The following is a 15,945-nucleotide window of genomic DNA, read 5'->3' on the forward strand; positions in this document are numbered from 1 at the left end:
CTTCTTCTGACCACATCTCCTGTACCTCCTCCCTCCCTCTGTCCTGCACCGCTCCCCCTGTCCTGCACTGTCTCTCTGCCCCTAGCAGTTTGCTTTGGTCTTTCTCCCAGATTCTTTCCACCTGCTGCTGAATTTGTCAGGCTTTCTTTGATGTCGCATGGGTGACTGAGCTCAAGATAAGCCACAGCCAGAAGCCAGGCTGACTGAGGGATGTTGCCATAGTTGGTGCGAGTGCCTGTGTGTGTGTGTGTGTGTGTGTGTGTATTTGTGTGCTGGAACATTTGTGTCTTGGAGGGCCATGAGGGGGCTTAGAAGTCTTTGGGGGGTCTGTGTGTGAAGTGGGGTAGACTGGACTTTCTGTCCTGAGGAGCAGAGGTTCTTGCTCCCTGATCTCCCAACCCTTCCTGCCAGGCAGAAAGGGGCTCTGTGCCCTTTTCTGAAGGAGGGCTTGGGGGCAGATTAGGGAAGTTGATGACTCAAGTAATTCATCCAGATCAGACAGACTTTCAGCTTGGGAGATGCTTTGCTGATGGAAACTGCTTGTTTACTCTTCCTGGTTCCTGATAGAGGCTTGGTGGGCTGGGGCACAAGAGTGCTGTGGTGCACCCCCAGGCTCCCTGTGGTCCGTGGCCCTCTGAGGCACGGCCTTGTTCTTTGCCTTGTGCGAATAAGTCTCTTCTTTTCTATTACTTTTCCGCTCCCCACTCTTCTTTTTATTTACGCTAGTTACCACCAGAATGTTTGGCTATGCCAGATTTCTCCACCCATCCCTCTCTCCCTCCCTCTGTCCATCCCTCCATCCCTCCCTCTATTCATCCACCATCCCTCCATCCTTCCATCCCTCCCTCTATCCATCTATCCATCCATCCATCCACCCACTCGCCCACCTGCCCAACCACCCATTCATCAGTGCGCACTGAGTAACTGTCACCTGACTAGGATGTGGTAGGTTCTAAAGGAGATTCTTGACGAGTGAGCACCCTTTTTCTCTACAGTTGATGGTCCATTTGCAAAGACAAATGGTGTCTACTCAAATGGTGTCCAGGCTGAGTCAGTGTGACAGAGGACAGTGAGGGGGAGAGCAGGAAGGAGGTGTGCTGGGCTGTGAGGAGGTGGGGATCTGTAACTGGGCCATCAGCCCGAGGAGCCTCCATGCCAAGGGAAGGCAAGCTAATTTGAAGCCTAGAATTGGGACAGGCTGGTGGGGAGCTGAGTGTGAAGCCACGTAGCCCTCCCCGAGGCTCGGCCAGCCAGACAGGAGCGGAGGCAGAAACAGAATGGAGGAGACAGACGATCTCTGAGGAGAGGCTGAAAGCTGTCTGGGGGCTGATGGCAGGAACGTGTGGGGACCCCAGCTTTCCGGGGTTAGAGGGTGCACAACCTAATCAAAGGCAGAACCCTGCAGTGCTGCACTCAGGATCTGCATGAGAGGGAGAGACCACAGTGGCCACGTGGCCAGAGAAGGCTTCTGGGAGGGTGGAGCCCCTTGGTGCCCTGAAGAACATCACCTTTGGAGTGATGTCACCCTTTTGTTCTTCTCTTCCTTCCCTTTCTCTACCTACATCTCTATCTGTGAGCGAGCCTTGGGCTGAGCAGAGTGACTTTGGCAAATATGTCCCTTCTCTAGACAGGGTGGGGGTTTGGGCCAGGATCATCTGCCCAGCTGGTGTGATTTCAGACTAATGACAGGGTCACTTTGGTAATTGTTTGCAAATACATCTTCAGAAGATGAACTGAAGGGTGGCAATAAGAACCTTCTGCCTAAGAGACTGTGGTTGTGGCAGGCTTGCTGGAGTGGAGGGACATTAGCCGCTAACTGAGTAGTGAAGGAAGAGCCAGTTAGATCAGTCAGCAGCCTTCTAAGCAGTGGCCCTCAACAACATATATTTTTCTATAAATGCAGGATGTTGTCATTGCCTTTGCAACAAAGGCTCAGAGGAGTGTCTGGATTGATTGAAGCCAAAGAAAGAAAGGAAAAAGTGCACCAAAGGATCTCTGAAGGCCCTTAGCTTCTGGGATCCTCTCTCCAACAGGAAAATCCAAGAATTATACCTCCTGGTAGTGGATCTATTTCTTTAAGGTCTGGGTGGTTGCTTCTGTTTTGAACTAGATGGGTAGCAAGGAGAGAGGTCTCAAGTTCCCTAATCATAGCACTTCTGGCTCTCCTTTTCCCTTACTCGAAGCTGATATTGCTTAAATAGGGCAATTAGAGCTGCGGGATGCTGCTTGTCATCCCAGGTGTGTGTCCTGGGTGGTTTTGCTGATGCCCTGCAGCATGAGGTTGGGGGTAGAAGTAGCTAGACTCATAGTTCCTGTCCTTTGCATCCTTTCTCAAGCCAGCTTCTGGTTGCTCGGATGTCCCATGGTGAAAAGGTGGTTTGGAACAGGGATGCCATATTGCACAACTTTAGGGGGCTCAGTTCAAGGAAAGTACAGAATAACTTTCTTACTGGAGTTGTCCTGTAGTAGATCTCCATGGATGGCAGGATTTTGTTTTTAAGTTCTGTTGGTTTCTTGGTTCTATGGTCTTTATTTTCAGTTTTGGGTTCAGTGATGCAGTAGAAATGTAGATGATGATAATGATCACAGTAATAAAGAGTAGGTTACCTCTAGTCCACTTGTGTCATAGTTGATTTCTATGCATTTAGAAACAGTCACACAATCAACAAGTCTTTGCTGAGTGTGGCTGTGTACCTAGCACAGTCCACAGTCCTGGAGGGCAGAGAGGAAGTGGGCAGGGGTTCCAGGGAGAAGCCACTCTCAGATAACAGCTACTTAACTCCTCTCTTTAGCCTGCACTTCTGTTGTCTCTCATGTTGTTAGGACCTGGAAGATGGGTTCTTAGCTAGCTCTTGCTTTGTTGGAATTTCTAGGGGTTGGCAGGGTGGGGCTAGGAATCATTTTGCTGTAGAGATTCAGGGGGTCACTTTCAGAAATGGAATCTGGGCGTGCCCAGTGAAGCTCCTGACTCACTTTCCCCATGGCCTGGAAGTTTGAGGGTGTGGATTGGGAGTTTCCAGTCCCTGCAGAGAAGGGCTGGTGTTAAGGGGATGACCAGTCCCCGCCTCTGGGAGCTCCCCAGGTCAGCACTCCTTACTGAGTTAGTGTCTCTACCTCCTCCCGGGCCGCCAGCCCGCTGTGGCTACGTGCTACAGCTGGCCCATGGAGCTTAAAATAGCAGTGTGAGCTGGCCGTTGTGCATGTGGGGAGCCCATCTGAGGCATTATGGGGCAACCACCCGGCGATGGGGCTCTGCTGACACTAACCACTGGAGTGGACAGCATTTTCTTCTAGACCCAGAGCTGGGGTTTGAGGAATCAATGTGGTCGGGGGTTCAGGTGTGGCTGGTGCCTTTACGACATCTTTTAGGGGAATGCTTTGGACCTGACCTCAGAGCCTCCTACTGTAGAGCTCAGAGGCCTTTGGACTTGGTGTCCTGTTTGGCCTCTGCCTTGGCCCTTGGTATTGCCCAGGGTTAGCTATGTGGGGGTCCCATTACAGTCTAAATGAAGAGAGAAAACAAAGTGCAGAGTTGGGATGCAGGTGCAGCTGTGCCAGATCACAGGTGGCAGGGCAGGCCCAGAACACAGGCACCTGGAGTCCCAGCTAGGTAGGCACTAACCACTGGACTCCCTCATGCCCCAGCTGCCTGCTCCTGGGAAGCCAACATGGCTTTGGCAGAGACCAGCTCCAGGCACTCATTCAGTCATTCAAAAATATCTATTGAGCACCGACCATGTGTAAAGCTCTGATCTTGGCCACGGAAAAACAGCAATGAGTGAAGTCGATCAAAATCCCTGTTCTCATGGGTGGAGACATCATAAACAATCAATGTAATGAAAACATAAATTGTATTGTATATTGGAAATACCAGCTATGGAAAAAGCAGAAGAGTGTAAGGGAGATTGAGTGTGCCGAGGGAGCTACAATTTTAAACAATCTGGTCAGGGAAGGCCTCATTGAGATGACATTTGAGCGAAGGCTTAAAGGAGGAGAGAGTTGGCAATGCAGAGATGTAGTGGAAGAATGTTCCAAGAAGAGGGAACAGCCAAAGTAAAGGCTCTAGTGTAAGAAACAGCATGGAGGATGACGTGGCTGGAGTGGAGAGAGCGAGTGGGTCTGGTATGTATGTGTAAATTGTGCAAATTCTTTTTTTTCTGATACCAGAGATTGAACCCTAGATTGAACCACTGAGCCACATCCCCAGTCCATTTAAAATATTTTTATTTAGAGACCGGGTCTCGCAAAGTTGCATACTGTCTTGCTACATTACTAAAGCTGGCTTTGAATTTGTAGTCCTCCTGCCTCAGCCTCCCAAGGCTTTGGGATTACAGTGCCACTGCATCCAGCTAGCTTGTGCAAATTTTTATAAGCACTTTTTCTTTCACTCTGAGAGTGATGGGAAGCATTAGAGGATTTTGTGCAGAGCAGGAGCCTGGTGTGACTCCTGTGATGGGATCACTGCAGTACAGGAGCTAGTTTCAGCTACCTTTCTCTGGTTATTAGGCTTCCCACGAGGAGATACCAGGGGACCAGATAAAGGCTGTCACATTCTTTTCCCCCTGTGCTTGGTCCAGCCTTCATTGCTATTCCTCAAACCTTAAACACTGAAACTTTTACTGCTGGAGAAGAGGGGACGGAGTGGTGCTGGGTTGACTCTCAGTTTCTTTTGGAGGCAAGGGATGGGTTTGGGACTGGAGTTGTAACTCAGTGGTAGAGTGCTTGCCTAGCAAGTGTGAGGCACTGGGGTTCGATTCTCAGCCTCACATATAAATAAATAAAATAAATGTCTGTCAACAACTAAAAATATATTTTTAGAAATTATTATTAGAAAAAAAAAGAGATGGGTTTGTTACAGTGGTTTGCTGGAGTCTACTTGAACAGCCTCTTGAGAGCCTATTAGTAAATAATCGGAGAATTGGCCAGCTGGCTGTTAAGCCATCAGCAGCTTGAAATTGGCCATGGTGGGAGTATTTACACTGTGGCAATTGGCAAGCACTACAAATCAGGGCTTCCCCCTGGACAGCTGGTGGTTAAACATTTACCAGCCCTCTGCTAATGTGTCTCCTCCATACCTGGTGATGGCAATGATTCTGGAGGGTAGGGCCTCTAATTCCTCTCATTTTGCGATCATGCTATATGAAGTTAGAAGGAGCCTAGGGACGACATTGGATAGGTGGTGAAGAAGGTTGGTGTTGGATGGCAGTGGGCCACTTGTCTATCTTTCAGGATTGACAGGGCTTCAGTCTCAGGGTGGGACTGAATTCCCTTGTTGTCCTGACTGGGTAATTCTAATGCATAATCTCTCTTTCTTTCTTTAAGAAACCCTCTAAGCCTGCAAGATGGGTATGTGTGTGTCTCAGTAGGGATCAGCTTCATACATAAAAGCAGGGTACAGCTCTAGTCTCAGATAAAGCTAAGGGTAGGGAATGATCTCTGTTTTGAAAGTCTGGAGAGGTAGATTCCAGGTCCAGCCTGAATCAGCCCTCTTCTCTCTTTGGGCTTCTGTTTCTCATTTATAAACTGGGATACCTTCCCTGCTTACCTTGTAGGTTGGGGTGAGGATCCGATGTGATCCTAAGCCTGAAGACCCCTTGGAAAAAGCTAAAGGAGTCACAAGGAACATGTCTTTGCTCGCTCAGGACTCCTCTGCCTACCTCTTGGTAGGATACTGTGCAAGCCTAACCCCTACCCCACCTTCTCCAAGCAGCCTTCCCCAAAGGCCAGACCTCTGAGCACTCACAATCTGTACCACACCCAGGCGCACTTGAACTGCTGCTCGTTCATCTTTTTGTTGTTCCCAAAATGCAGATGGAGCAGAATGTTCCTTGGTAACATCCACTGTGGCGAACCAAGACAGGGCTCAGAACGGGTACTAAGGAGCACCACAGTCATCCATTAGTCAGTGTGGGTGTCCTTTGATTGAACACCTATGAATGTACTGGCTGGCTGGAGTGTGTGTGTGTGTGTGTGTGTGTGTGTGTGTGTGTGTGTGTGTATGGAAGGTTCCAAGGATAGTACCTTGCATTTGATAGAGTAGTTCCACCGACATTGTCTTACTGGCCCTCACTATCACACCTAATGCCATTTTGCAGATGAGGAAATGGAAGTGTGCTCATTCATTCATTCATTCAGCACTAGTGTCCTGTGCTCAGGGAGCTGTAAGTCTCCTTCCCAGGTGACACAGCTGGAGTGGGGCTCCCAGCTCTTCATTCTGCCTGGATCTTGCAGTCTGGGTGCGTTTGCCTTGTGCTTACTCCTTTAAGATGCAAACGGGGTAGGGAGGTAGACTCTGCATTTTTGGAAGGATGGAGGCCAGGCCAGGGTGCTGCTCTGCCTCAGGCCTTGGAGGTATAGGAAGGGAGCAGGAAGGTCAGTGCTTGCTTGTGCTTTGTCTGACCCTCTGTGGCTGCAGGCTGGCATTTCCTCTGGCAGCAGTGTGGGGGAGGGGAGGAACAAGTGTGCCTGACACCCAGCCAGGCTGGAATGTGGAAGCACCTTTTGGGGCCAGAGGTGGGGGGATGAGTAGCCAAGGCCACCCAGACATGCTGGGCCTCACAGAGTCCAGCCATATTCTCTGATGAGTCTGGTAGGTGACCCTAGAGAGGGACTCCGTAGAAGAGGACAAAAGGTGGTGATCCATCAAGGTGAGTGCCTACCAGTTAGGCAGAGGGCATTGTTGGGGGTATCTCACACATGTGTTGAGGTGATCTTGTATTCTTAAGTGTCCGTCACCTATCATCAAGCTGGGCTGATGAGTTCCTCCTGTATGGAGATTCTGTGGCTCTTGTATAAAGAAAAGACATTCATGCAAATATCTGTGATAACCATGCAGAGTAAAATTGGTGGCTAAAAGAGAGGTTCAGAACAAGAAGAGGGCTTTTTAGTGTTGGGGATCCTTCACGGAGGATGTGGCATTTGAGATGAGTCTCTAAAGGCAGAGATTTGTGGGGGACACCCCTGAGGGGGTGGGCAGTGCATGAGCCAGAGGACGGAGCCATAGAAGTGGGGGCATCCACTGAGGAGCTTGGATTGCTCAAAGCACAGGGCGCAGGTCAGGGGTTTGTGGAAATAAGGCTAACAATGTTCAGTGAAGGTCTCGAATAACAAGCTTGAGTGTTGTTGTTTAAATCCACAGGCAGCCAGGGAGGATTTTGAGGTGATGAAGGAGGCAATGTGGCATTTCTTGGGACAGTAATGGTGGCAGCATATGGCAGAATGAATGAGAGGGAGGATGGGGAAGGGGGAGTGCAGGGAGTAAGGAGACTGGCAGGCAGGAGGCAGTCACAGGGAAGGAGCCTGTGACAGGGAACATGCACATGCTCTGACTTCAGGTGGCATGTGTGCATGGCCTCTGTATTCTGGGTCCGTGTTGGGGAACTGTGGTTTGGTGAACCGTGGCTGGGTACACATCATATACAATTAGGTTACAGTAGGAAGGAACCTCTACCCGAGTCACCCAAGAGAGACTTTGGAAAGAACTTTCTAGAATTCTAAGAGTTTTGGTAGCCCAAATTGCTTATAAAAGGGTATGGTTGTGACCTTGAGATGAGCAAAGATGTCTCCAGGTTTGGGGTGGATGGGTGCTTTCAGGAGGTCCCCTTCAGCTGGAGGTATCTTGAATGATATGACAAGCCACAAATGAGAGGAGGAAAGTAGGGCAGAATTAGGAGATGGCTGGTGCCCTGCCTCATTTTACAGTGACCCAAGAAGGTTCAGAGATCCCAAGTGACTTAGGCATTGTGAGACTTGTGAGTCATAAGACACCCAGTACATTTGTCCCCTGACCACCCATCCAGACTCCCCAAGTCCATCAACCTGGGTAGAACTCGCACACGTTCCCATCCTCTGACGGCTTCGGAGCAGGGTGCAATCGGGGCACTTTCTTAACTTTAGAGCATTGTCGAGTGCTACTTATGCTCTGTCCTTCCCCAGGGTGGCTCCAGTGCCAGACCCGACGTGCCCAGGCTCAGTGGAGGTAGAGAGGGAACGGGAGGCAGCTGGTAGCAGCTCCTAAAATCAGCAGAAGGGGCCCAGCTGCATTGCTGGCTCCACAGGCAGGCTGGATGCTGGGTCAGAGAGCGCCGTCCCAGCCTGCAAGTCGGTGTCCTCCATGGAGCGGTTTAGGAATATTGGATTTGCTGGGTCAGTAAATTTCCACTGGTGCATGGCAATAAACCTCAGGCTTCATCACACTTCCCTATGCCCGGCGGTCTGCCTTATCTCATCCTCCCGAAGCCACCTGCCCTCCTTGATAAGTACTAATAACAAATGCTTTCTTTCTCCTCTGTTTCCCAGGGTGAATGGCTCAGTGTTGGCACTGAGTGTGGGTGCAGGTATGTCTGTCGGTCCAGCACAATGCCTCGCACACCAGGCCCTTCTGGGGATCTGACAGGGATACTGATTGGCCTTGGGATGAAAGATGGGGCTAGTTTGGGACTTTCTTGGAAAAAAGGACCTGAAAGCCTAGGGTAGGTGGCTCTTTATTCAGAGCTCAGCCTCTGTTATCTCCCCCTGTCTGGGAACATGCTGGAGGAAGAGATTAGTGTCCTAGAGGAGTAGCAGTTCTTGCTATCTGTGGAAAGGCTCCTTGCTCCACGCCAACACTCAGTTTTTCTAAAGAGCTGCCTTCACCTTGTACTGGACACCCACAGAGGTCCTCACAAAACTGTCATTTCATGTATCTGGTAGAGATTTCAGAGCACCCGTGTGCTACACACCATGGCAGGTGCTCGGAAGACAAAGATGATGGACAGTCCTTGCTCTCTGTGAGCTCACAGTTTGGGGTGGGGGAGGTCGGGGAACAGGTTACATCATGGCAGGTTCAACTCAGGGTGTTACTGAAGGAGACCCACGGAGGAGGCTGTAGCCATGCTGTCGCCCATTGGACTGTTGATGTTAGCCAGTCAGGGTGTAGGGAAAGGGGGTTTCAGGTAAGGGAGCCACGTGCCCCAGGAGGTGAGGAGGAGTTTGATGTAGGATCATTTTGTTGGGAGCATTGGCCAATAAACATGCTGTGGGTGGAGCTGAGGGGGAGGAGGGGTGAGCACGCACCTGTGCAGTTTTAACTGGCACCAGGGTCATCTCTTCTCCAGATCCACCTTCCTTTAGGTGCCCTTTCTGTGCAGTTTCATTTTGTCTGCACTTCCCAGACAGCCCGGGCCCTCTTCTGCACTCCCCACTTTGCTTGACCCTTCCCCTGTCCTCCCTGCACATCTCCAAGACCTAAGTCAGGCCCCATTTTATAAGGTGGGAAGCTCAGGGCTCAAGGGTCCTTACAGGACCAACTAGTCCCCTCCTTGCTTTGTTCTTAAGGAACTATGGATCCCACAGGAAATTACATCCTAAGGCTTTGTTCCTTAGGTGGCTAGAGGTGACCCTATAAACCCGAAGACCCTCTAGCCCTTCCTGGTGACTCGGGCCTGCTGTGCATACTTCCTCCTTGAGCTCCTGTTCACTTGTTCATCAAGTGTTTCTTGGGTTGCCCTGTAGACCAGGCATGGTTCTGGCAGTGGGTATACAGTGGTGACAAAGACAGATCAGTCCTGCTGCTGATGGTCTAGGGGCAGAATCAGACACAGATTGTCACTCAGAGAAACATGTACTTTCAAACTGTGATGAGTTTGTGGGAGAAAAAGGCATATCATGGTGGGGAGGGGGATTTCATTTTGTCATAGGGGGTTTGCCAGGAGACCAGAAGAGACCTTTGTGAACTCCTGAGAACTCAGGGATGAGCAGAGTAGTAGACATGCAGGTATCAGCATGCAGAGGAGGAGGCACCATGGCATTCACCCTTAAAATGGGCCACAGGACATTATGGGTTATTGTGTTTCTTTCTCTGTTCAACCAGGTTGTAATGAGTCGGAGACCCTATTTATCATACTAATTATTGTTGTTGACAGTGATAATGGTGCCTCAATTCATTAGACAATTTCTACGGTCCAGACTTTGTGCTATGTGTGTTACATTCATAACTTCTAATCTCTAATTTTTTACATACCCCTTGGGAAGGCATGTATTATCATCTCCATTTTATAGACAAAGAAATACAGAGCTGACATCCTAGGTTACCCAGCAGTTGGGTAACTCACTCTAGGTCTAGGCTGGAGTGTGTCCACCCTGCTGTTTTGCCAGAGCTCTATTCACTGTGGTTGTGCAGGATGGTGTATGGGTGGGATCTGTGAAGGCATGGAGGCATATGGGGCCAGCTAATCGCAGTCACTAGGGCATGTGGAGCTGATTTCAGGGTCCTGAGATTAGCTCTGTGACAGTCTATCCACACCTCTTGCCTGGCTCCTCTTGGTGCGGAAGCCACCCTTTCAGCACTCATGCTGGGCTGGAAGTCTGATGGCTGGTCAATTGCTGTGGCCCTGTTTCTTCAGAGCGCAGCTTGCTGACCCAACCAGAGGCACTAGTGCCTGCTCTGACCAGCATGTTCACCTGTCCCAGGTGGGTGCCGGTATATAGCCACACCTTCTCAATAGCTTCTGATGGGGGCTGGCCACAGCCAGGAGGCAGCTTTGCTCTGGGGACTTTGAGATGTGACACAACACTAGGGCATTTGCCCAAGTTCCCAGGGACTGAGTGGTAGGCAGAGGTGCCCCTACTGTCCTGTCCTTGGAGCCCCTCCACAAGGTTCAGCCCACCTGAATGGGCAGGGGTCCAGAAGCAGCCTTGTCCTCTGTCTTGCTCATATCTCAGTCTTCTTATTTTCCACCCTTCTATCTTGCCCAACTTTTCCTCCAAAAATGGCTCTCTGGATCCATACATTTGTTTATTTGTTCATCTGTCCATTTATCCATCAATTCCAGGTTATGACATGTGCTGTGGATGTGGCTGAAAACAAATTAGTCGACCTCACGGCATTTGCATTCTGTTATGTGCCAGGCATTTACATTTCCTGGGCTTCCTCATCAGTTTCTGATGCCCTCAGATGTCTGCTTTCTAGGAACGATTCCATAGATTCTGGCTTGGGTCCCATTCTTTAGGGAATGAAGTTGGGACTCTCAAGCTGTCCTTGAGGAGAACATAAGGCTTAGGCATAGTGGTCTTTCTTTCCCCTCTCCAACACCTGCCATGTGGTGGTTACCGTGACAGGCACTAGGGGTGCGGGGGAATCTTGTCCATCTTTCTAAAGCCCAGGGATCACAGCAGAGACAGGTGGGTGCACTGTCATTGCAGTCTGATTAAGTGCTGAAGAGGATGAAGGAGCTACCTCTTTCCAGGAGAGGAGGTCCCTAGAACCCTTTATAATGTACCCTGAGCAGTCCATCCCTCCCTCAAATTGTTCACCCTCCTATTAAACCAAGCTTTGATGGTTTTCTTCACTGATCTCAGAAACTAAAAAACAGAAAACAAAAAATACCACCCCTCCTCAAAAACCCCCCATGCTCCCCAAAAGTACCTTTCGTTCTTCTCTACCCTGACTCCTTCACTTGTCATTGTTACCAACCATTCTGAATCAGTGTCCTAGCCATTTCATTTCCTTAGCAAATAGGAGAGTGGCCCCTGCCACCATCCACTTCTTATTAGTCGTCTTATAAACCTCTGGGAGGTGGCCCCTCCTAGGGACCTCATCTTCCTCATCCTTCTTCTCCTTTGGCCCCATTCCTAGTGGTTTGTTCAGCACTGAAAGCATTTCCTATATAGCCAAAGAAGATTCCAAGTTTAGAGTTTAAACACTGGAGCAAGGTGAGTAACTCTCCCTGGTCCTCCTGCGGTGGCCTATCTCAAACGTTCCTTTGCTTAGCAGGTTGGACTTTGGGAGTAATCTAACTCTAGCCCGGTGGGGGCGGCTTGCCTTGTTTGAGTCTTGGGGATGTGAGAAGCCTTGCAAGCTATACATGCTACATACAGGACCTTCAGCACAGGTCAGCCTGGGGATCTGGACTGGCCCCTTGGCTGAGACTGTGTGTGGATGAGGGAGGGACCAAAGACTGAGCTCTGTCTTACACTGAAGCCCCAGAAATTCAGGGAGAGGCACAGAGAGCTTGGCATTTACTTGGAAGCCTGTAGCTCCCTGGTTGCCAGTTAGCAGAGATGTTGCATGTTGATTTCACACATTCACTTTTCTTCCTCCCCTCTGAGAATTCTGTACTTGCTTCACTTTTTTTTTTTTGTTGTTAAAAAAAAAAAAAAAAGCCAAGTAGGTCTGCCTTGTTCAAATGCTTGAAGAAACCCGCAAGGCTGCCTGTGCCTTCTGGCCCTCCTGGGCCTGGTGGGCTGTGGAGGAATGGGAGAGGACAGGAGAGATGGTGTCTCACATCACAGTTTCTACCTGGTTGGTCCTTCTGTACCCCATGTCTAAGGAACTGTGGCAACCCTTGAAACCCGCCTGTCTATCCCTTGCCTTGCCTTGCCTTACCCTGTTGTCAGCCCATCTTTTTAGGGCCCTGGTGTGATGACATTCCTCTACTGCTTGGGAAGGAACTGCAGGATGCAGTCTAGACTTTGCATGCATCTTGCAAGACCTTGTAAACTAGCTCAAGTTGATTCACAGGCATATTCTCCCACTTCATTCAGGCCTGCTGAATGGACCACACCTAATCCTTTCTAGAGTGTCCTCTGTCCCCCTTTTTTCCTGTGCCCACCCACTTCAGAATGTCCTTCTCCAAAGGCAGGGCCACAGAACAGCTCCTTGCTTGTCCTTCTGTGTGTGTGCACTGTGGATCACTGTTTGGGGCTTCTCTAGGTATGTGTGGAGTCGGGGAAGGAGACTGGTCTCTTTAGCTGGTTTGCCTCCTTTCTCCTGGTGGGTCCTTGCTCAGTGTCCTGCTCACAGTGAACAATCTGCCATCTATGAATGGTCTGTTCATGGGGATGGGGTGGAGGTGGGTTGTGTTCTAGCTAAACCTGACTTCCAGACACTCCTCTACAGCCTTGTCCTCAGACAGGACTTGCTCCCTGTCTTCCACACTCCATTTACCTGCATCCTTTGGTCCTTCTATCCTCTTTAAGATTTCTCAGGCCATCTCCATGGTTGCTTACCTCCACTGATTAGCAGTCCAGACATACTGCCCCATTCATTTCTTCTCTCCCTTTGGCTCCTTACTCAGGGTTCTTTCAAATAATGACCTTGGATCAGGGCACACTAATTCAGGTTCCCCATTGTGCTTTAAGATTCTGTTAGGCTGGGAAGATTTCCAAGGGCAGGAAATGTGTTTAAAGTCCAAGAGAGTATAGCACATGATTTGTCTGAAATCACACAGTTTCCTTGTCTGTAAAATGGGTTAATAACCACACCTGTCTTGTATGGTTGTAATGAGGATTAAATGAGTAAATAAGTCACTATGAGGGAAACGTGGCTTCTGGTACATATAAGGACTTAACCAAAGTTGCTCTTATTATTCTGATAGTGACTATGCCAGTGTCCTCATGGGGCTTAACTGTAGCTCTGTTAAGAAACTGACAAGTGGGACTTCAATGTGGCTTTGACAAGTGTGACCAGGAGGGAGCAGAACTGTTGACATTGGACAGCTTCTTCTGCCTGTTGTCTCCCTGTCTTCTGGCCCTCAGGCCCTTAAGCTTATAAGGAAACAGTGGCACATATTCTTTTTTTTTTTTTTTTTTTGGTGCCAGGGATTGAACCCAGGGGTGCTTAACCACTGAGCTACATCCTCAGCCCTTTCTGTATTTTATTTAGAGACAGGGTCTCGCTGAGTTACTTAGGGTCTTGCTAAATGTTGAAGCTGGCTTTGAACTTTTGATCCTCCTGCTTCAGTCTCCTGAACTGCTGGGATTACAGGCATGTGCCACCGCGCCTGGCACACATTCATTTTTGATCAGACACGAAGGTGGAACAATCTAGGGGCAATCAGGAGACTGTTCCGACTGAACCCAGGTGTGAATTGGGGATGAGAGAACTGGAAAGCGATTAGAAAGTAGAGGGGGCCAGCTTGGGAGGACGCTTGGTAACACCAAGTGACTCCATGCCCAGGTCATAACAGCACCTTCTTGGTGTCCAGGGCGTACCCTCTTTGTTTGAAATCACACAATTTCCTGTCTGTAAAATGGGTTAATAACCACACCTATCTTGTATGGTTGTAACGAGGATTAAATGAGTAAATGAGTCACCACCACCAGCTCCCTTCACACAACACCTGCAGGAGGCTCTTGATTGACAAGGAGGAAATGGCAATGCAGAAAGGCAGATTACCTTGTCCTTGATAACATAGTTAGGAGGAGCTGGAAGGGAAAGGCAGTCTCCTGATTCCTAGTCTAGCTGGCAAACAATCTTTCCCTGAACCCAGGAAGTAACATTGTGAGAACCAAGTGACAGCCATGAGCCCCTCTGTAGTGGGCCTGCCAGGTGAAGCCGAAGAGGACAAAAGGTGTTAGCCATTCCAATTGAGTGGTGTTCAGTCGGAGCCAGTTAAATACCTGCCCCTTCATCTGTAGATAGCATCCACAGGACCACTGTGCTGAGCAGGAGAGAGCACTTTACTGGAGGCTGCAATACACAGTAGGCTTTATTCCCACCTGTGTTGGGAAGAAGCTCAGACAAGTAAAACCATTGCAGGCTCCTTTAAAGAGGCTGAGCTGCCCTCAGAATCTGACAGCTTTCACCTCTAGGATGCAGGTCTGCCTGGTGCAGATTCTAGTACAGAGTCACTTCGGTGAACTGTGATGAGGGTTTTGAAGTCTCTCTGGATGGAATTCATATCTCCTTTACCCTGCAGCCATGGCCAGCTCAGTTCTGCCCATCTGCTGGGTGATTAATACCCTCCTGTCTTTGTGACTGGATTGTGGGCCCCTGAAGGGCAGGGGCACATCTTGTATGTTTCCTCAGGGGCTTGCCCCTGGTGCTCAGCACACAGTATCTGGTGTGGAATAAATGCCTGGGAGGATGCAAGGCTGGGCATTTCACACCCAACCTCAAGTAGGGTATGGAGGCTTCCATCCAGCCATCTCTGTGCAGTGCCTCCCAGAGGCCAAGCCCAGAGTTAGGTGCTGGGGTTTCAGAGCCCATTTAAACTTAGCTCCTGCTCTAGTAGTACCGTCAGTTCTCTTGCGGAGCTACAAGGATGGTGGAAGAAGAGAGATGGGATCCCCGCCCCTCAAGCCTTCTAGTCTCCATCATTTGCAAACTGTGGTGGTCACACGATATCAATGCAGACTTCTACATGAGCCTAAGGGAAGCTGCCCTAGTCGCAGTGTTTTTCCAGACAATAAAGTGTTGCTGTGGTCGGTCTGAAACCCTCGGCAAGCGCATTCCTCCTGCTGTTTCTCTGACCACCTCCTTTCATGCACTCCTCGCTACTCTGAGAGGACCCAGCCTATGTCTAAGAGTACTCCTACATTGCTTCACTCTTGGTATAGGCAGGCTGCGGGGAGCAAGGCAGGACCCCACTTCGGCCACCTGCCCCTTAGAACCCAGCCAGAGCCCCAGTGGCGCGGCGTCCCACCCGGGAATGCGGGGGCGGGGGTTCGCGCAGCTGCAGGAGCTTCGCGGAGCCGCGCGTGCGTGTGCGCGCAGAGGGGGCGGGGAGGGCGGCGCACCCGCGGAGGCCCCCAAACGCTTTCCCACACCTCTTGCCTACCCTGCGATCTCTTCTCCCTGTCCACTCTAGCCAGCCCCACGTGTGCAAAAGCGTGGTGTGTGTGTGTGTGTGTGTGTGTGTGCGCGCGCGCGCGCGTGTGTGTAGGCGTATGAGTAGATAGATATAGCCAGGAGAACATGTGCCCCAGGCCGACCGGCTCCGGTGTTTGCAGGAGGCGGCGGCCAGCTTGACAGTGGCCACATTTCGTGCCCTCTCCAGTGCTTCTCCGCAGACCTTTCCTTCGGCTTCTTTGGGTCATTGGTACCTCCAGCCATCCCCCTTCTCTCGCCGCCCTCTTTCTTGAGTTAAAGATGCCAGCGCTTTCCGATGAAGGTTCTGGTTCACCCCCAGCCGCAGAGCCCTTGACATTTAGCGAGGGTTCGCGGCGCACTAGTATAGGCACACA

The 15,945-nt window shown here is 50.2% G+C and overlaps 2 protein-coding genes across 5 annotated transcripts in view; one reads left to right on the plus strand and one right to left on the minus strand.

Annotated features, from left to right (window-relative positions):
- The window catches only part of TSPAN11 (tetraspanin 11), a 750,083-nt gene that overhangs the window by 571,501 nt on the left and 162,637 nt on the right, over positions 1-15,945 (minus strand). The gene's annotated exons all lie outside the window — the stretch shown is intronic.
- The window catches only part of TSPAN9 (tetraspanin 9), a 196,865-nt gene that overhangs the window by 97,683 nt on the left and 83,237 nt on the right, over positions 1-15,945 (plus strand). The window lies entirely within an intron of this gene.

This window comes from Spermophilus citellus (assembly GCF_964194105.1).
Source record: "Spermophilus citellus genome assembly, chromosome: 10".
NCBI lineage: Eukaryota > Metazoa > Chordata > Mammalia > Rodentia > Sciuridae > Spermophilus > Spermophilus citellus.